Source organism: Arachis hypogaea, chromosome 16 (genome assembly GCF_003086295.3).
Source record: "Arachis hypogaea cultivar Tifrunner chromosome 16, arahy.Tifrunner.gnm2.J5K5, whole genome shotgun sequence".
Lineage (NCBI taxonomy): Eukaryota > Viridiplantae > Streptophyta > Magnoliopsida > Fabales > Fabaceae > Arachis > Arachis hypogaea.
Genome location: NC_092051.1, coordinates 121,567,595 through 121,586,115, shown reverse-complemented (window position 1 = coordinate 121,586,115; position 18,521 = coordinate 121,567,595). Strand labels below are relative to the sequence as shown.

Below are 18,521 nucleotides of genomic sequence, written 5' to 3'. Positions count from 1 at the left end.
ACAAGTTAGGAGATAGGCTTAGAATTTTAAATTACGGATAGGAATCTAACAACCGCTCTTCTTTTGAATTTAAAATACCCCAGTCACACCTACCACCAGAATATAAATAGGGGTACACCGATAGGTAGAAGATCACCCCTCCCAAACACTAATCCTCCCCGTTCTCTTTCTACAAAAATATTCTGTGTACAAAAACAAAAGTCAACCTTATAGTCAATAAAGAGGAATTAGAAAAAAATAGGGAATTATATTTTGTTATTTTTATGCTTGGCATGCATTATGCTGTATTTTGTTATTATTACCATCTATGTTGTTCTTATCCTACTATCATGGTTGTGTGTCTTATAGCATTATTCTTCTTTTTCCTTTCCTTTACACACATACATCATGTTTGTCATCAAAATTTCTCCGATACGCAAACCTATCATTGTTTAAAGCTTTTTTTTATCAAGAGTACATGCATATTTTATGTGTTTTGTGATGAATGTTATTCCTATAATTGTTACTACTATCTTACAAGCCTTTTAAACCAAAAGTACATGCCTTTCCATAAACTTGGTTGGATTATTTAATATGCTTTATTCTCGTTATGTGCCATAAAAATATGATGCTAGACTGTCCAAACCAATGCCAATATGTTATTATTATCTCTTTAATTAAGGAGTACATGACTATCTTGTGCCATTATCACCATTATGGTATCATTACTTTACATGTCCTTTTGTCGTTATATCTTCTTAAATGATTCTCTACTTATGTATGTCTAAATAACATTGTCTGTAAATTGAACTGAGGGAACGATCCTTCGTTAAGGAAAGGTGACCCCCAAAGACAATATATCGATATGACCCCTTGGTAAGGGAGGGTGATTGATCGAGATGATTCTTCGGTAAGAGAAGGTGATCGCCAAAACTAACTTTCGGGATAAGAACATTCAGTAAGAAAAGGGAACTCCCACCTTTTATACCGGTTTGAGCTCAATACCTTCCGTAAAAGAAACAAGTTAAGAAAAGGAAAGTTTGATTGTGTTCTTATTTTCAAAGTGTATCCAGTAAGTTATGATTATGTTGATTATCCATTCCTCTGTTTGGCTTATCTATGTTGATTATGTTATTATTTTCTTTTATATATGTATACCACGCCATATTTTTAAAATCCCATAAGTGGGCTGGGGATAGATATGGAGGTGTCCACATAACACTCCTACTGAGATCTTTTAAGTTTTCACCCCTTCTTTTTCCCATACTATCTCTAGAGGAGCATGGCACAGCAGATAGAGATGACGCAACGCCCCTGAGGGTGACTTCTGAGTATGATCCCTCAAAGCACACGTGGGTAGCTACAATCACTACTACCGTACTCCAAACTATCTGCTTAGGTCAAGATTTCATAAGAGAAGACCCCCAGCTACCTGTTTAACCTTCCTAGATATGAACACTTCAGCACCCAAGAAACGGTCACCCGAGGTGGTCTACCTCAAATCAGATTCTAAGACAGAGGAAGAGGAGTCCAGCAATCCTAGCCAGGAGGAGGACCCAATAGAGGAGGACCTAGAGGAGTAATTGAACTTTTGCAGAAGTCCAAAGGTGGAGTACGTGCCCTATTCTCCCACTTCAGCATTCCGTCAGATCTTAGTTCACCCCACACAACAGAACCAAATCTTCACCTCACAGAAAAGTATTGGAAGGATTGCAGGTACCTCAATTCATGGAAGACTGAAGGGTCCTAACAAAAGATAGAATATGACACAAGGATGGGAGTTTCTTCGATGAAATTAGTTAGGATGCATTGAATTTTTCATCATAGCTATTTTTAGGCATTTCTTTTTTATTAGAAACCGTACCCATGGGAATTTCGTTGTTATTTTATTTGCTCGAACTTGCTTGTGTGTGTTCAATTCTATCTTTTAATTGCTTATTGATTTTATCCAAAACTTCATGCGTATTTCTCTTCTTCCTTGCATAACGATTAGGTTAATTTGCTTCCTAAAAGAGTGACACCCTATTTAAAAGCCTTCAAGGATAGGATTTAAGTTAGGGTGTTACAGCTAACCATTCAGAACTATCGCCGAAATAACCATGCTCTACATTGCAACCCTCAACCCTTCAACCACACTTAATCACTCCCCAGATTAACTATCCGCCATATCCTCAACCGTCACTCTCTCCTTCCATCCACAACCTTACTACCTTCAAAATTGAATCCCTATTTTTCTTCCTCCACCTACAGACCCCTCCGTGTTTGTGCCATCGGTGCCACTCAGCTCTTCGACTACGAGTCAAAGCTCGCCAAGGAGTTCACTATCTCCAGCGCCTCAAGATCGCAATTTTCGGCTTCGGCAACTTCGACAAGTTCCTTGCCTCAATATTAGTCTACCAAGGCCATACTGTCCTTGCCCACTCCTGCTCTGACCATTCCATGCAGCCAAAAATCTTGGCGTATCATTCTTCCAAAACCCCGACGACCTATACGAGGAGCATCCCGAAGTGATCCTCCTCTGCTCCTCTATAATCTCAACCGAGCGCGTGCTCATCACGCTCCCTCTCCAGCGCCTCAAGCGCAGCACTCTCTTCGTTGACGTCCTCTCCGTCAAAGAATTCCCCAAAAAACTTCTGCTTGAGATCTTTCCTTCCTATTTCAACGTCCTCTGCACTCACCCAATGTTTGGACCTAAGTCTGCACCTGACGGATGGACCGGCCTCCCCTTCGTCTTCAAGAAGGTTCGTATCTTCGACGAGGAGCACCGTATTTCTCGCTGTGAGAAGTTCCTCAATGCGTTTGCCAAAGAAGATTGTAGGATGGTGGAGATGAGTTGCTAGGATCAGGACCGTTATGTCGCCAGTTCGAAGTTCAATATTCATGTCGTTGGAAGGATTCTTGAAGGGTTGATACTGAAGTTGACACCAATTAATACTAACTTCCTTCACCTCTATCACACATTCACCGTTTGAACTTCGAAGTCATTGTCTTGAACTCCGTCGCAACCTCCTGCCTCAAACACGTAGCCACTATCCCACCGGCGCTAGCTCCCTGAACTCCGTCGCAACCTCTGGAGTCTAATCACAATCCAAATGACATCGTCCAGATCAATTTTTCAGAAAATCGGTCACGGCTAACCAGTCAGAACCGCCGCCGAAACAACCGTGCTCTGCATTGACACCTTCAACCCTTCAACCCCGTTCAATCACTCCCCAGATTACACTGTCCACTATATCCTCCACCGTGACTCTCTCCTCCCATCCACATTCTCACTACCGTCCAAATTGAATCCCTATTGCTCTTCCTTCACTTACATAAAACTCCGCATGCGCGCCATTGAAGTCATTTAGCTCTTCCACTACGAGTCAAAGCTCGCCAAGGAGTTCACTATCTCCCAGCTCTTCAAGATCACAATTGTCGGCTTCGGCAACTTTGGCCAGTTCTTTACAGCCACATTAGTCTGCCAGGGCCACACTGTCCTCGCCCACTCCCGCTCTGACCACTCCGCCGCAGCCAAAAATCTTGGTGTATCGTTCTTCCAAAACCCTGCTGACCTAAGCAAAGAGCATCTCGAAGTGATCCTCCTCTGCTCCTCCATAATCTAAACTGAGCATGTGCTCATCACGCTCCCTCTCTAGCGCCTTAAGCACAGCACTCTCTTTGTTGACGTCCTCTATGTTAAAGAATTCCCCATTAAGCTCCTCCTTGAGCTCCTCCCCTCTGATTTTGATGTCCTCTGCACTCACCTGATGTTCGAACCTAAGTCTGCACTTGATGGATGGACCGGTCTCCCTTTTGTCTTCGAGAAGGTTTGTATCCTCGTCGAGGAGCACTATGTTTCTCGCTGTGAGAGGTTCCTCAATGCATTTTCCAGAGAAGGTTACAAGATGGTAGAGATGAGTTGCGAGGATCACGACTATTACGCCGCCAATTCACAGTTCATTACTCATACCATTGGCAGAATTCTTGAAGGGTTGATGTTGGAGTCGATGCTGATTATTACAAACTTCCTTCTCCTCCATCGCGCAACCACCATTTGAACTTCGAAGCCACTGTCCAGAACTTCGTTGTGTAGCCACTGTCCCGTGGTTGCAGAATTTCACAAACCACAACGTACCAGCAAGTGCACTGGGTGGTACCAAGTAATAACTCACTGTGAGTGAATGTCAATCCCATAAAGATTAACGGACTAAGCAAACAATGGTTTATTAGCTATTCTAGTTACACAAATTAAAATGAGGGTTTTGATTATCAATTACCATAAAAGACAATAAAATAAGAAAGCAAACAATGAACGGTTGAGAAAACGGTATGAGAATGGAGTTAAGGTTTTGGAGATGCTTAAATGTCCGGATTAATATTCAATGTCAACTATTTTGATCATGCAATGATTATGTTTATGGCAAACCCCAGGTGATTAAATTCCTATTCCTAGGCAATCCAACCTCCTCTAATCTAACTGACTGTCAATTCCTTGATTACTCAATTATATTAGAGGGTTATGTTCAATTTTCGATTTATAAGCCACACAACTCTAAGAACCCAAAAGCATAATGCAATTATATGTCACGTAACACACAAAGTCCAGATAATTAGAAGTTGTGAGAAATTGGTTTTAAGCTATAATTCTAATGATATAACTTTTTCGAGACTCAAATAGAATTCAAGTTGAATTAGAGTTATTTTTCAATAATCACTAATCCCTAGGATGAAAAACGAAACTAATCCTTAAACAATAATCAAGACATTAATTAACGGAAGAAGAACAATTATTTATTAATCTATTCAAGTAAACAGAGCTTCTAACCTTAACAATGGAGGTTTAGTTGCTCATGGTGTAGAAAACCCTAGTCGAGAAAAGTTGTAAAAGTGCGGAATGAAATTTAGGAGAAGAGAAGTTCCCGCAAAGACAGATCTAAATCCTATTTATAGTCCTAATTAGAAATAGATTTAAACTTAAATAAAACCCTAAGAGATCTTTTCTAATATCTATTTGATTTACAAAATCAAATCTTTGAAAGCCACATTGATTTGTTACAACGTGTGGTCCCATTATTGTATATGCATTCGGCGCTAAACGATAGGTATTGAGTGTTTAGTGCCACCCAGACAACAAGCTTTGTATGCAAAGAAAAGTGGTCTTGACACTAAACACCGGTGGCTGGGCGTTTAGCACCAGGTGTCCTGAACTGTGGTATGTATCACGAAGCCTTAGGCGCTAAACACCGAGTCGTGGCGCTTGGCATCACCCATCCAGAGGAGAATTGTCTCACTTAAGCCCTTGTAGTCGTGCATACGCATGGCTCCTCTTTCTGCTCCAATGATGCGTACGCGTGGTCTTGGTTTGCTTCTTCATGCATTTTTCCACCAATTCTTAATCCGAATGCTACCTGAAATCAATCAAAAGTAAAAAAACTCAAAGTAGCATCCAATGGGGCATAATCCACTAGAAAATTCTAATAAATCAACAAAATACCATGTAAATCACATAGAAAAGATACTAATGATGCTCACGCATCATCCTGCCAATGTCAGCTCCCTGAACTCCGTTGCAACCTCCTGTGCCTAAACACAAACCAAACAATGTCGTCCAGATCAATTTTCAGAAAACCGGCCAAGGCTAACCACTCAAAACTGCCGCCGAAACAACCATGATCTCCATTACAACCCTCAACCCTTCAAGCCCATTCAATCACTTTCCAGATTACACTGTCTGCCGTATCCTCAATCATCACTCTCTCCTCCCATCCATATTTTTACTACCATCCAAGTAGAATCTATATTGCTTTTTCTCCACCTACAGACCACTTCGCGTGCGCTCCATTGATGCTGCTCAGATCTTTGACTAAGAGTCAAAGCTCGCCAAAGAGTTCACTATCTCCTAGTGCCTCAAGATCACAATTGTCGGCTTTGGCAACTTCGGCCAATTCTTCGCCGCCACATTAGTCCGCCAAGGCTACACCGTCCTCGCCCACTCCCGCTCCAACCACTCTGCCATAGCCAAAAAGCTTGGCGTATCGTTCTTCCAAAACTCCGACGACCTATGCAAGGAGCATCCCGAAGTGATCCTCTTCTACTCCTCCATAATCTCAATGGATCGTGTGCTCCTCATGCTCTCTCTCAAGCGCCTCAAGTGCAACACTCTCTTTGTTGACATCCGTCCGTCAAAAGAATTCCCCAAGAAGGTCCTCCTTGAGCTCCTCCCCTCCGATTTTTGACGTCCTCTGCACTCACTTGATGTTCGGACCTAAGTCTGCACCTGACGGATGGACCAGCCTCTCATTCGTCTTTGAGAAGGATTGTATCCTTGACAACGAGCACTGTGTTTTTCACTATGAGAAGTTCCTCAATGCGTTTGCTAGAGAAGGTTGCAAGATGGAAGAGATGAGTTGCTAGGATCACGATCGTTACTCTGCCAGTTCATAGTTCTTACTCATACTGTTGGAAGGATTCTTGAAGGGTTTATGCTGAAGTCGATGCCAATTAATACGAAAGGGTACAAGAGTTTGTTGGGGCTGATGGAGAACACTGCTGGGGGATAGCTTTGATTTGTATTATGGTTTGTTCATGTTTAATAAGAATTCTTTGGAGGTGCTACAGAAGCTTGATTCGGCATTTGAGGATCTCAGGAAGCAGCTCATTGCGCGGTTGCATCACGTGGTCAGGAATCAGTTGATGGAGGATGGTGAAAGGTTGCAGTAGTTGGATGGAAGTAATAGCCATGTACTGCTCCGGCAAGCTCATAATGGATCTGCATTACTGCATTCCAGGTATTTGATATTTGGAACTTGAAAAATCTCAGAGATTTTTACTATATTGTGTGAATATTTGTGATTGATATTTTAGAGAGTGTTCGTGTTTGTTGACATTGAGAGCAAGCAACTTAATCATTTTGAATTCGGAAGATGTTCTCGTGATGGGAAAAGGGTTAATACATAACAATGATTAATGAGTAATAATGCCAATAATGCAGATCCAATGATGTTGCTCTGCTAAGTAGTTTCGCTTCAAACAATTCTAGCTCGTCTGATAAGAACACAAAGCTCAAGATTGCAATCGTTGGTTTTGGAAACTTTGGTCAATCCCTTACAAAAACTATATTTAGTCAAGGTCATGAGGTTTTGGCATATTCTAGATCAGACTACTCTGATGTGGCTCGGAAATTAGGGGTTTCATATTTTAGCAACGCAGATGATCTTTGTGAGCAGCATCCAGAAGTAATCTTACTCTGTACTTCCATCCTTTTGACAGTTAAAGTTCTTAAACCATTACCTTTCCAAAGGTTGAAGAGAAGTACATTGTTTGTTGATGTACTATCCGTCAAAGAGTTCTCTAATAACATCTTCCTTCAACACTTGCCTCCTGATTTTGATGTTCTCTACACACATCCCATGTTTGGACCAGAGAGTGGAAAGAATGGCTGGAAAACCTTCCTCTTATTTATGACAAAGTTAGAATTACGGACGAAGAATCAAGAATATTGCGATGTTGTTGGTTTCTCGACATTTTTTCTAGGGAAGGATGTCGGATGGTTGAAATGTCTTGTGCTGAACATGATTGGCACGTAGTTAGATCCCAGTTTGTTACACACATTACAGGAAGATTTTTAGAAAATCTAGGGTTAGAGACAATACCAATCAACACAAACAGTTATGAAACTTTATTGAGTTTGGTGAAAAATACCATGGGGGATAATTTTGATTTGTACTATAGTTTATTCTTGTATAATTTAAATGCCATGAAGCAACTAGAAAGATTTGATTTGGCTTTTGAATCATTTAAGAAGCAGCTTTTTAGCCGATTGCATAGTATCTACTGAAACCAGCTATTTGAAAATAAAGAACAGATCCTTGCTTTGCCAGAGAAGTCTATGTGTCCAGAAAAATCTGAAGATAGTGATGCGTCATCACCTCTTTCAAAAACTGTAGACACCAAATAAATTTATGCCGAAGATTTCTATCTCATTGATAAGCATTGCAGGCCCCAATTATGCTAATAGTAGGTTTAAATAAATTTGTTAATTCTAAAATTTCACATTCAATAATTTTCAGAGTTTAGCTGTTTTGTCCTATTGAAATTAAAAAAAAAAGTGTTGTAATTCTCAATATATTTTAGCTTCCCTATATTTCTTAGTTTTCATGCCATGTGTAACTTGCTGCATTGATAACAGTGGAGATGGATGATCATGTATTTAGGTGCCAATGCAGTTATTGGCATTAAATATAGACTTAAGAGTTCTAAATCTTAAATGAGATAAAGCGCAATCCAGTGGACAAGCATCCCACGTTAACGCAGGGTCTGGGAAAGAGCCACACCCAAAGGATATGATGTACGCAGCCTAACCTAATAATTAAATCAGTGGCTCTTTGTACGGCTTTAACCCGTGATCTTAGGTTCACTCGAAGACAACTCAATCGTTGTTCCAAAGCTTTCCTTCTGAATCTGAAGTGAGATATTCGTTGAAAAAAAATGTAGATACTTTAGATAAAAGTTGGATGTCTGTAGGAATTGAGTGACTTAAAATATAAATATTCACTTGGTATAACGTGAAAATAGGAAATAATCATGAAAACTGCTGTGAAGTGTGATCATGGACAATGCTAAAGGATGGCAAAATAATCCGCATCCACGGATACCCGCTGGGATTACCTACGATGAGGAGGTTAACGTGGACCTGCAAAATTTTTACGGGGACGGAGACCTACTCCCATGAATAAATGGAGACAAGAGCAGGGATTGAGGTACCCGCCCCACAGGGTCCCGTGAAAGCCTCACGAAAAGTAATTTACTTAAATGTTCTTATGTATATAAGTTTTGTAAGTAACTTTAATTCATTTTATTTTAATTTATATGTTAAAAATTTTACGTATATGTTATCAGTTATTATATTAAATTTTTCTTTGATTATGTGTGATTTGATATATTTGATTGAATTATATAAGATTTTATTATGGTTGTGTTAATTATCTTTTAAAAAAATTTAAAACTTAATAATATCTAATTATTCATTCATACCCACGAGTATCCGCCTTTTTCACGGAGAGAAATAAACGAGACCTGTGGCGGGAACTGAGGGCGGGAGAGGGGTCCCACCCATAAAGATCATTGCCATCCATAATGCTGATACAATGATACTAAGTGTCCTTCATATCCTAGTCTATAGTATATAGTCTATAGTCTATTTTAGTTGAACTTATTCTACCAATGATTGTATTATATATATGTTGTGTTCATTTGATCCTATATAATTCTATGTAATTTTTTTGACTTTTTTTGCTTCATAACCTTGATTAAGCACTTGATAACCCCTAAAGGATTTTGCTCCAAGAAAAATTAAACTTGTCATCATCAAGCTATTGATGGAGCTGGTGTATGTATGTATGTATAATTAGTCTGTACTCTAAGAAAATTTGGCAAAGACGTAGTGGCCACACCTTGACTTAAATGAAAGGTAAAAGAGCCAATGTGAGAGGTCATTGTCATCGGACTTTTTTTATGATGTCTCTGAAGATGCCCCATTAAAGTGATTAGCAACAAGTTCTTCAATAGATTATAATCTTGGTGGCATAAACTAAGTATTGATTTTTAATTTATAATACATAAATTAATAATATGATGAGTGATCTCTTCCAACTTGTATATGTTTTTTGTCCTCTTTAAAATGAATCTGAATGGTGATTATGTTTTGGGTTGTATGTGTTTTTTCGAAACTCGAAAATTTGTAATTTAGGCAGTTGCGAATCAGTAATATTATAGTATATGATTCATTAATTTTTTTTTTCTTTTAATTATTTCACTTTATTTAATTTATGATTGTACTACCTCAAAATAATTAATAATTAGATGAACCTTAAAAAATTTATTGTAAAATAAATTAAGAGAAATTTAACAGTCTGCATCAAAATTATAAATTAAATAAACCAAAGAATGACTTACACGTAAGAGAAAACTAATAATATGCTATTTTACTGAAAAATTATGGGTATAAAATGAATTGTGAATTCACAAAGAAATAACCGTACACAATTTTTTTAAGTAATTTGACTTAGTGGTGATATTGCCGAGACGTGTGCTGTTTATATTTGAAACTTTGAATCATTAATGTCGTCTCTCACCAAAACTAAGCAAGCAACCACAAATTATTTTCTTTTCCGCTGCTATTGTCAATCTCAAATATGATTTTATTGTTTGTTTTTCGTATAAAGTAGAGAATTGTTAATTCAATTTCTACATCTAAATTTTGTTATGGTTATGGCATATTATTTTATTATAATTATTTTGATAACTATATTAAATATATATCAAAATTAATCACTAAAATTAGTTATTAGAGTAAAATTTATATTAAAATATAAAATATATATTAAAAATAAATTAAATTATATATATTTATATTCAAATATATAATATAACTGATTAAGTGTGTAAATAGTATTTTTGTTATTCTAAAAATGTGATGTAGGATTCAATATAATATTCATTTGATAAATAAAAATAAAAGTCAAATATATAACTATCTATTATATCATATGATTCATTTTCCAAATGTTTAAAGTGTGTTTTATTTTTTATTTTTATTTTAGTATTTGTTTTTAGATTTTATAAAAAATAATAAAATGAGCATATAATAATCTCTCACGAAATAAATTTATATGCAAATAATATGAAACTTGTGCATATGGGCCAATTTCCTGACAATACATGTAATTATTGGTCAAATTCGTGCTTCTCTTTTAAAGGTTTCTTATCTAAAATATTTTTTTCTCTGTTTCAGTTTTTATAAAATTTTAAATGTAAATAAAACTTTTATGTTAATTTTGTTTTTTATTTATTAAAAAAATATATTAAATTTATTAGAGTTTAATTTTGATGCTGATAGTGTAAAGTGTTTTACACCATCATGTAATCACATTTATTTTTTTAGATAACTATAGAGTAATTATTTTTACTGATGTAGTGTTATATAATTGAAGGCTCATTTTTTTTGTTATGAAAATCACGTTAGTGTTGTACTTGGCTATGGGTTCCTGGGGTGCTAGATCAATGTGTGAGACAGTTTTTGCTCAGTTTCAGTGTGTAAAACTCGGACCATGCGAGTTTTTTGTATGGAAAAGGTGATGATCAAATCGGAGGGTCCGATTTGGAGGCATAGAAAATTTGAATCTTCGACAAAGCATATCAGACCGTCCGTGTTGTATATATATTTAATTTTTTTTTAGAAATTTGTATATGAAATCACATGGTCCGACTTGATTATAATAATTTATTTTTGAATGAGTTGAAAGTAATCATCGGGTCCGATTTAGTTATATATATATATAAAGTGTGTAACTTGTAAAGAAGATTTTAGATCCATGTTCTTCTTCTTCTCCTTTCTTCTACCCGTGTTCTCTCTTCTCTGATATGAAGTAAAAAAATTTGGTACTAAAGTTTCTGTTTTTAATTAGGTGAGTGAGAGAAATGGATGATAGAGTTCTTTTAAAGATGTATTACTTTGGTCAGATTTTGTTACAAATACTTGAAGGAGTGAAATTTATTTGTAAAAATCCATTAGATGTTATTCCCTTCACAATCTCATTTGAAGAGCTTAAAGGTGTGATCTATGAGAAGATAGATTCTGAGATGTCAAGGAAAATATTATGCATTTTATACAGATATCCCGTACTGGTGTTTGGTGGATTCGTCCAATTTGAAACCAAATATGTAACGGATGAAGCAAGTATGCAAGAGATGTTTTCAATGTATATTGAAAGTCACGCTCGAATATCGTTCATCGAGTTGTACATTGAATTCGAACAATCTGAGGTCGACCGGAATATTGTACGAGAAGATTACAATAGTGACAGTGAAGAAGAGTTCAAAAGCAATTATGAAGTTGTTGGTCCAGACAGAGATGAAGATCAAGGTGACAGCACTGTGGCTCCAAATGTGACGGATGTGGCAAATGCACTCGCGAACGAAGTGCCATTTGAGGAGCCATCTTTCATGCGAGTGTTGGATTTGGAAGTCATGCATGTTCCGAAGTTTCCAGAATATATGAGTGCAGGTACGTAATTGCCTATATTTATAAAAAGGATTTGAATTTTGTAATAATTTATGTTGATCGATGGACGTAATAGTTAGGTGACATGTGAAAATATACTCAATTAGTATTTGTTTATTGTATTTATTTAGGTAAGTTTAAGATAATAGTTTTTTTAGTTAGTTATTGGTTTAGTTGGTTTAGTTACTGCTAAATAGTCATTTTCTAATTTTAATTACAAATTAACCCCATATATTTTATTTAATTATAAAAATTATTTTTTCTTTTATAAAATATTATTTTATGAATCAACTATTATGTTTATTAACAATAAAAAACAAAAACAATAACGAATTAGATCTTCCATTGATCGTAATAAAGCTTTTGGTCATTCCAATGGATTAAAAGTTTATATTTGATCCGTGACGTTCGTCCAGGGCCGTGAAATCGTATTTCCTTGAAAACCAATCGATTGGATTACAGTTTATCACAAAATAATCGATTGAAAATTGCAAGGCAGCATGGTTTTCGCATAAATCAATCGATTGGTCATAGTATTTCAATCGATTGGACGATGAATAATATGTAGATTTTTTATAATTCAATCGATTGTTTATATCTTCCAATCGATTGAGTGCTTCAAAACAACCTGAGGTTCACAATTCAATCGATTGGAGTGTGCTACTCAATCGATTGAAGTGTGTACTATGCCTATTTCAATTTTCTTATCGTTTTTATAAATTATTAAATTATTATTCATATATCTTATCTTTAAAATTCTATCTTCAATTTTTAAGGTTTTATTTTGATTTAGATACTCTAATCTTATCTTTTCTTTAATATTAACATTATAAATTGGTGAATAATCCATCACCAATTATTCAATATCCAATTTTTTTCATTTTTTATCCGTCTATTTAATATCCACTATTTGTTCATCATTTGACAATCACTGTTGCAGCAATCAGCAAAGGTCCAATCAATTTTTTCATTGTAGTGTTCAGAAAACAATCTATCGTTTTGTTTACAAAATCGAGGTCAATGAATAGAATCTCTAATTTTACAATTCTTCGTTTTGATACTTTATTCGGGAAATTGATTGTGTAATGAAAAAATATTTTTTATCTTTTATTAATTCACAGACATTGAGAAATACTAAAAAGTAAATAGATGTTATTATTTTTTATTATTAATTAGCTAGCAATCAGGGACGGACCTAGAGGGGGCGAGTAGTGGACTAGACCCCCCAAAAGTTTAAGAAACTATACTTATATATAAGATTTGTGTTTAAAAAATAAAAAAATATTAAGTAATTTAATAGTTTTATATGGATTATTTTTCACTATGTAATAGATCTATGTCTTAATTGTTTAATTCACTAATATTTTTTACCTAACTAATTTAATATCATACCCACAAGTCTTTGTACCTTTCAAACTAGTTTTTATATAATAAGTTCTATATTTATTTTTAAAAAAAATCATTTGTTTTTTATATTAATTAGAACTTACTTAATTATGTTTTGGTAATCACATTATGTACTTTAGATATTATTTTCTTGTAAAAAATATTAATTCTTCTTCTAAATTTACGTTGGTAAAAGAAAAATTTTATAAAGATATCGTATATCTTGTATTCTATAAGGGTACTGTGTCTTTCAAATAATTAATAATTTATAATTTATTTTCAAATTTTTTAAAATTTTTGAATGAAGGAATTTTAATAAATAAGATATCGGATAATTTTTAGCTAAACTCGTTATAAATTATTGGTATTTTATAACTTTATAATGTACTATTTATATTGTTATATTTTCTTTATGTAATTATGATATTAAAAATAAAATTGTGGAAAAAATTATAATTATATGTATCTTAATAAATCTGTTAAAAAACTAACTCCAATAACTATATGTTAATTATTTTTATAGATTAAAAAAATTATTTAAAAATTGGCACCTCCATATTAAAATCTTTGGATCCGTCCCTGCTAGAAATATTAGAATATATCTATTTTTTGTTCTGTTATAAGACGGAGTGTACTAAATTTTTTTTTCATTGGACATTTTTAAGATGTCAGGTATATTTACGGACACTGAGATGAATGAGCAATACCAGGAGGAGGATGACATTAACCAACAAGAAGAGCAAGTTTGTGACCAAGATACGATGGATGAACAGAATGAATTCGAACAAGATTTCAGAGATGAAGTTACTGAGGGAGCGTATTTTTCTGATTCTGATCAGTCAGAAGATATCCTTGAAGCTGCTTATGCGGTTGACTCCGTGCAAGACATTACAACTTTGAACTTTAGTGAAAATTTTGTGGAGGAAATTGGCAAATATCACTTTTCTACTTTGCAGCTTGCATTTTATTTTTATCTGAAGTACTCAAAGTCGAAGGGCTTTAGTGCAAGGAAGAGCAAGACCTTCAAGAATAGTATTGGCGAGATTTATAAACAAAAGTTTGTATGTCATAGGCAAGAATTCAGGGAGGAGAAATATTACACGATGGAAAAAAGGAAGAAGGAGCCTCGATTGGAAACAAGAACTGGATGTGAAGCCCGAATGGATGTTAAATTTGTACCAGAAACTGGAAGGTGGCATATCTTTTATTTCTCTGACGAACACAACCATGATCTATTGGATACACAATTCAGTGCTATGTTGCCTGCCCACAGGAAAATATCATAGGCAGATATTATGCAAATGATGAACATGCTAAAGTCCAGGATTAGCTCTTCACAGATATTTGGTCTTCAAGCTAGTCAAGCAGGCGGGTATGAATTTGTTGGCTATGGTCCCAGAGATATGTACAATGAGATTGCTCGGCAAAGGCGTCAAATTCCTGGTGATGCAGCACGAGTGTTGAAGAAGTTGGAGGATATGCGGTTGAAGGATCCACAATTATATTTCAAGGCATGTCATGATTCAAGAGGTTTGTTACATAACTTGTTTTGGTCTGATGGGATTAGCCAACTAGACTACCAACTCTTCGGGGATGTTATTGCTTTTGATGATACGTACAAGAAGAACAAGTAAAGTTGTCCATTAGTCATATTCAGCGGGGTTAACACCACAACCAAACAATTGTTTTTGCTGCTGCGTTAATTGTGGACAAAACTACTGATACATATATTTGGCTCCTGCATCAGCTCATGTTTGCAATGAAGGGCAAGACCCCGACCTCAATAATAACTGATGGGGTCATGGCGATTAGGAATGCAGTAAGAGATGTATTTCCCGAAGTCAGACATAGATTATGCGCTTGGCACCTTATTCGAAATGCAACTAGCAATGTCGGAAATTCATCGTTTACATCTAAATTCAGAAAAATCATGTTGGGAGACTATGAGATTCCCGTGTTTAAGCGTAAGTGGGTTAAGCTTATTGAAGAATTTGGCCTTGAGGATAAGTCGTGGGTGATCAACATGTATGAAGAGAACCATATGTGGGCTACTGCATATATAAGGGGAAAATTCTTTGTTGGCTTTAGAACTACCTCAAGATGTGAAGGTTTACACTCAGTTGTGGCAAGGTATGTGGGGTCGCGGTATGATTTGACAAGTTTTGTAGAGCATTTTCAAAGGTATGTTGCACACTTGCGCTTTAAAGAATTTAATGCTGATTATGAGTCTACACATGGGGTGCCCGTCATGCAGACTTGTATAGAGCTGCTAGAGAGATATGTTGCTGAGTTATACACTCATGAGATATTTCTTCTGTTTTGGCCATTTCTCTCTAGAGCTGGATCAATGCAGGTGCTAAACATAGAGAATAACTATGATTGCATAAAGTACATTGTGTGTAAGCATGGGAGGCCCGATTTTATGTGGACCATTGATTTTCGTCAAGAAGAAATGATCTTCATGTGTACCTGTTTAAGAATGGAGTCATTTGGAATTCCCTACAAACATATTGTGAAAGTTCTGGTTGATAGAGACATTTGCGAGATTCCCCGGTCATTGGTATTGGATAGATGGACAAAAAAGGTTAAATTAGCACTCAATGATCCAAGTGGGTTCACCAGGGATGCTGTTGTTATTATTCATCAAAGTGCCTTGATGGAATTTTCGAAGCAATTGGCTGCTGTTGCTGCTAAAGTACCAGAGAGATATGAAGATACACGTGACATAATTATGGGATTGTACTCATCTTACAAGGCTGCAGACGAAGGCACTAATCAACCTCAGTCAGGTGTAGCTAAAAGTAGCAATCCGTATATGCATCAAAGCGGTGTAGGCTCAGGACAACCATCTAGGAAGAAGCGGCAACGTTGTAGTGTTTGTCAAATGGAAGGACATAAGAAGACAACATGTCCTTGGCAAAAGGACATTGACAACAACATTATAGAAGATGAAGCTAATGGTTCGGATGATAACGACATGTATACCGAACCGACGGCTGATTTAGATACTGATGATTAGCAACCTCCATAATCTAAATATTTTTGCGTAAAGAATCAGTTTCATATTTGTATTTACTTTTTTTTTTCACTATATTAATGATATTTTATATATTCTTCCAATAGTCGTACTTATGCTTTTTAGATGACATAATTGTCAAATAAATATCGGTTAGCGAAAAATAGGGTATAAAAACCGGTCAAACCGGTAGTTAACTGATAAATCGGTAAAAAATCGAACGGTTTTTTAGCAGTTTTTCGGTTTAACTGTTGCACCAACAGTGTCGTTTAATGGGCTGGAGAAAAAAAACAATGTCATGAAAACCGATTCGAACCGGCCGGTTTTCGAAATTGGATAGCTTTATGCCGCGTTTTGCATGCTGAAGAAAGTGGGAATGAACCCTAGTCTCAGACAGATCCACTCACACCTCTCATCTAGAGCCTCCACAGTCCACTCTCACTAGGGGTGTTCAAAATCGATCCAATCCGAAAAAAACCGACTAACCGAACCCAAAAAACTGATAACTGAACAAACTGAAAACAGAAAAATTATGCAAAAATGATTTTTGCAGTTTTTTGCGGTTTGGTTAGGGTTTTTGGTTCTGATAGAGAAAACCCGAACCGAACCGGTGTTATTAAAAAAACCCTAATATAAAAGCATCCCCTTCCACAATCCACAGTGACATTCTATGTGACCTAAATTAGCTACTCCAGGAACCCGAACTCCCTCAAGCCCTCTCTCAAGTGCCGAATCTCAGCGCTGATCCTCCTCCTTCTTTGCCACCAACGACGCTGCCAGACAGTACCATCGCGGTGGCGCATCTCTTTCCCCTCCCTCTGCCTTCCTCGTAGGCTCGTAGGGCTTCTCTCTCTCCCTCATCCTCGACAAAGCGCAGCAGCATGCACGGACGCACTAGACGCAATCGAAGCCGCCGCCATTCATTACCCATCGGCCGTCAGTAGTCGCCCATCGCTCGTGGCTCGTCGCCCGTTCGTTGAAGCAATGTTGTCCTTACATCTCTGGGTTTTTGGTTCGTGGCCGCCATCGTCTCACCGTCATGGATCTCTGTCGTCCTCTGTAACGGACTCTAAGTCTAAGCCTCAGGTTTGTTTTTTTTTTTTTTTTGTTCTGAAATTTGGATTTTTTTTTTTAATTCTGGTTTAGTCTGCTTATTGAAGTTAATTTGTATTGAACACTTAATTAGCTTGTTCTTGATTATATGGTTGAGTTGTTGAATTTGAGGTTGTTTTTTAATTCTGAACTTTTATTCTGTTGTTAATTTAGGGTAATTTTGGTTTAGGGTTGACTCTGAACCTTTTGTTTATTCAATGTTAATGCAGGAAAGGGGAATTAGCTTGGTTGTATTTCACTATTTCTAATTCAGTTTTGTTCTATTTTTTATTCAGTTTGGTTCTATTTCTGATTCAGTCTCTTGCTTTTATTTTTGCTTGATTTTTCTGAGTATTATTGTACCATCTGCTTCCTCCGATTTTGCAAAACAGTTAATGACCTAAATTTGGTGTGCTTCTGCTAATTTGATGTTACTGATTTCTTAGTCGAATTGATTATTGTTAGAGGAAATGTGTCTTTTATATACCATTTACGGGTTTATTGATGATTGTATTTCTTTCTCATTTTAAAGGATGATACACCAAGGCCCGGTCAGCCTGGTCCTGCACCTCGTCCTGCTGGTGGAGTAGGAGCTACCCCTGGGTATATTGGAGGTTGAGAAAGCAGATCACAACATGAAAGTAACGTTATTAGAGCTTTACAATGAGGAAACAATGGATTCTATGCCTCCTGAGGAAACTGTAAAATCTGAAGATGATAATTCTAAAAGTCCTATCGCTCTAATGGAGGATTGGAAAGGGGGCTTCCATTGTTAATCTAGGAAGAATTGATTAAAATTCTGTAATATATATACTTCGTATATGTCTTAGCAATATATGGACAGATTATTAAAATGCTTTGATATATCTTGCATGGTGGTTTTTTTTTCTAGTCGACATTGAATACATCAGTCTAATGTTGAACAAATGAAAAGAACAAAATAGAATGCAAACAAATAAAAGGCCATGGAATGTTTTTACATAAATTAATTATATAAAATAAAAT

The 18,521-nt window shown here is 36.1% G+C and overlaps 2 pseudogenes; both read left to right on the top strand.

The window, feature by feature from the left end:
* The first annotated feature begins 1,430 nt into the window (after positions 1 to 1,430).
* On the top strand, positions 1,431 to 4,019 carry LOC112757444 (arogenate dehydrogenase 1, chloroplastic-like; annotated as a pseudogene).
* Positions 4,020 to 5,630: 1,611 nt separating this feature from the next.
* On the top strand, positions 5,631 to 7,918 carry LOC112757443 (arogenate dehydrogenase 1, chloroplastic-like; annotated as a pseudogene).
* The last annotated feature ends 10,603 nt before the right edge of the window (positions 7,919 to 18,521 follow it).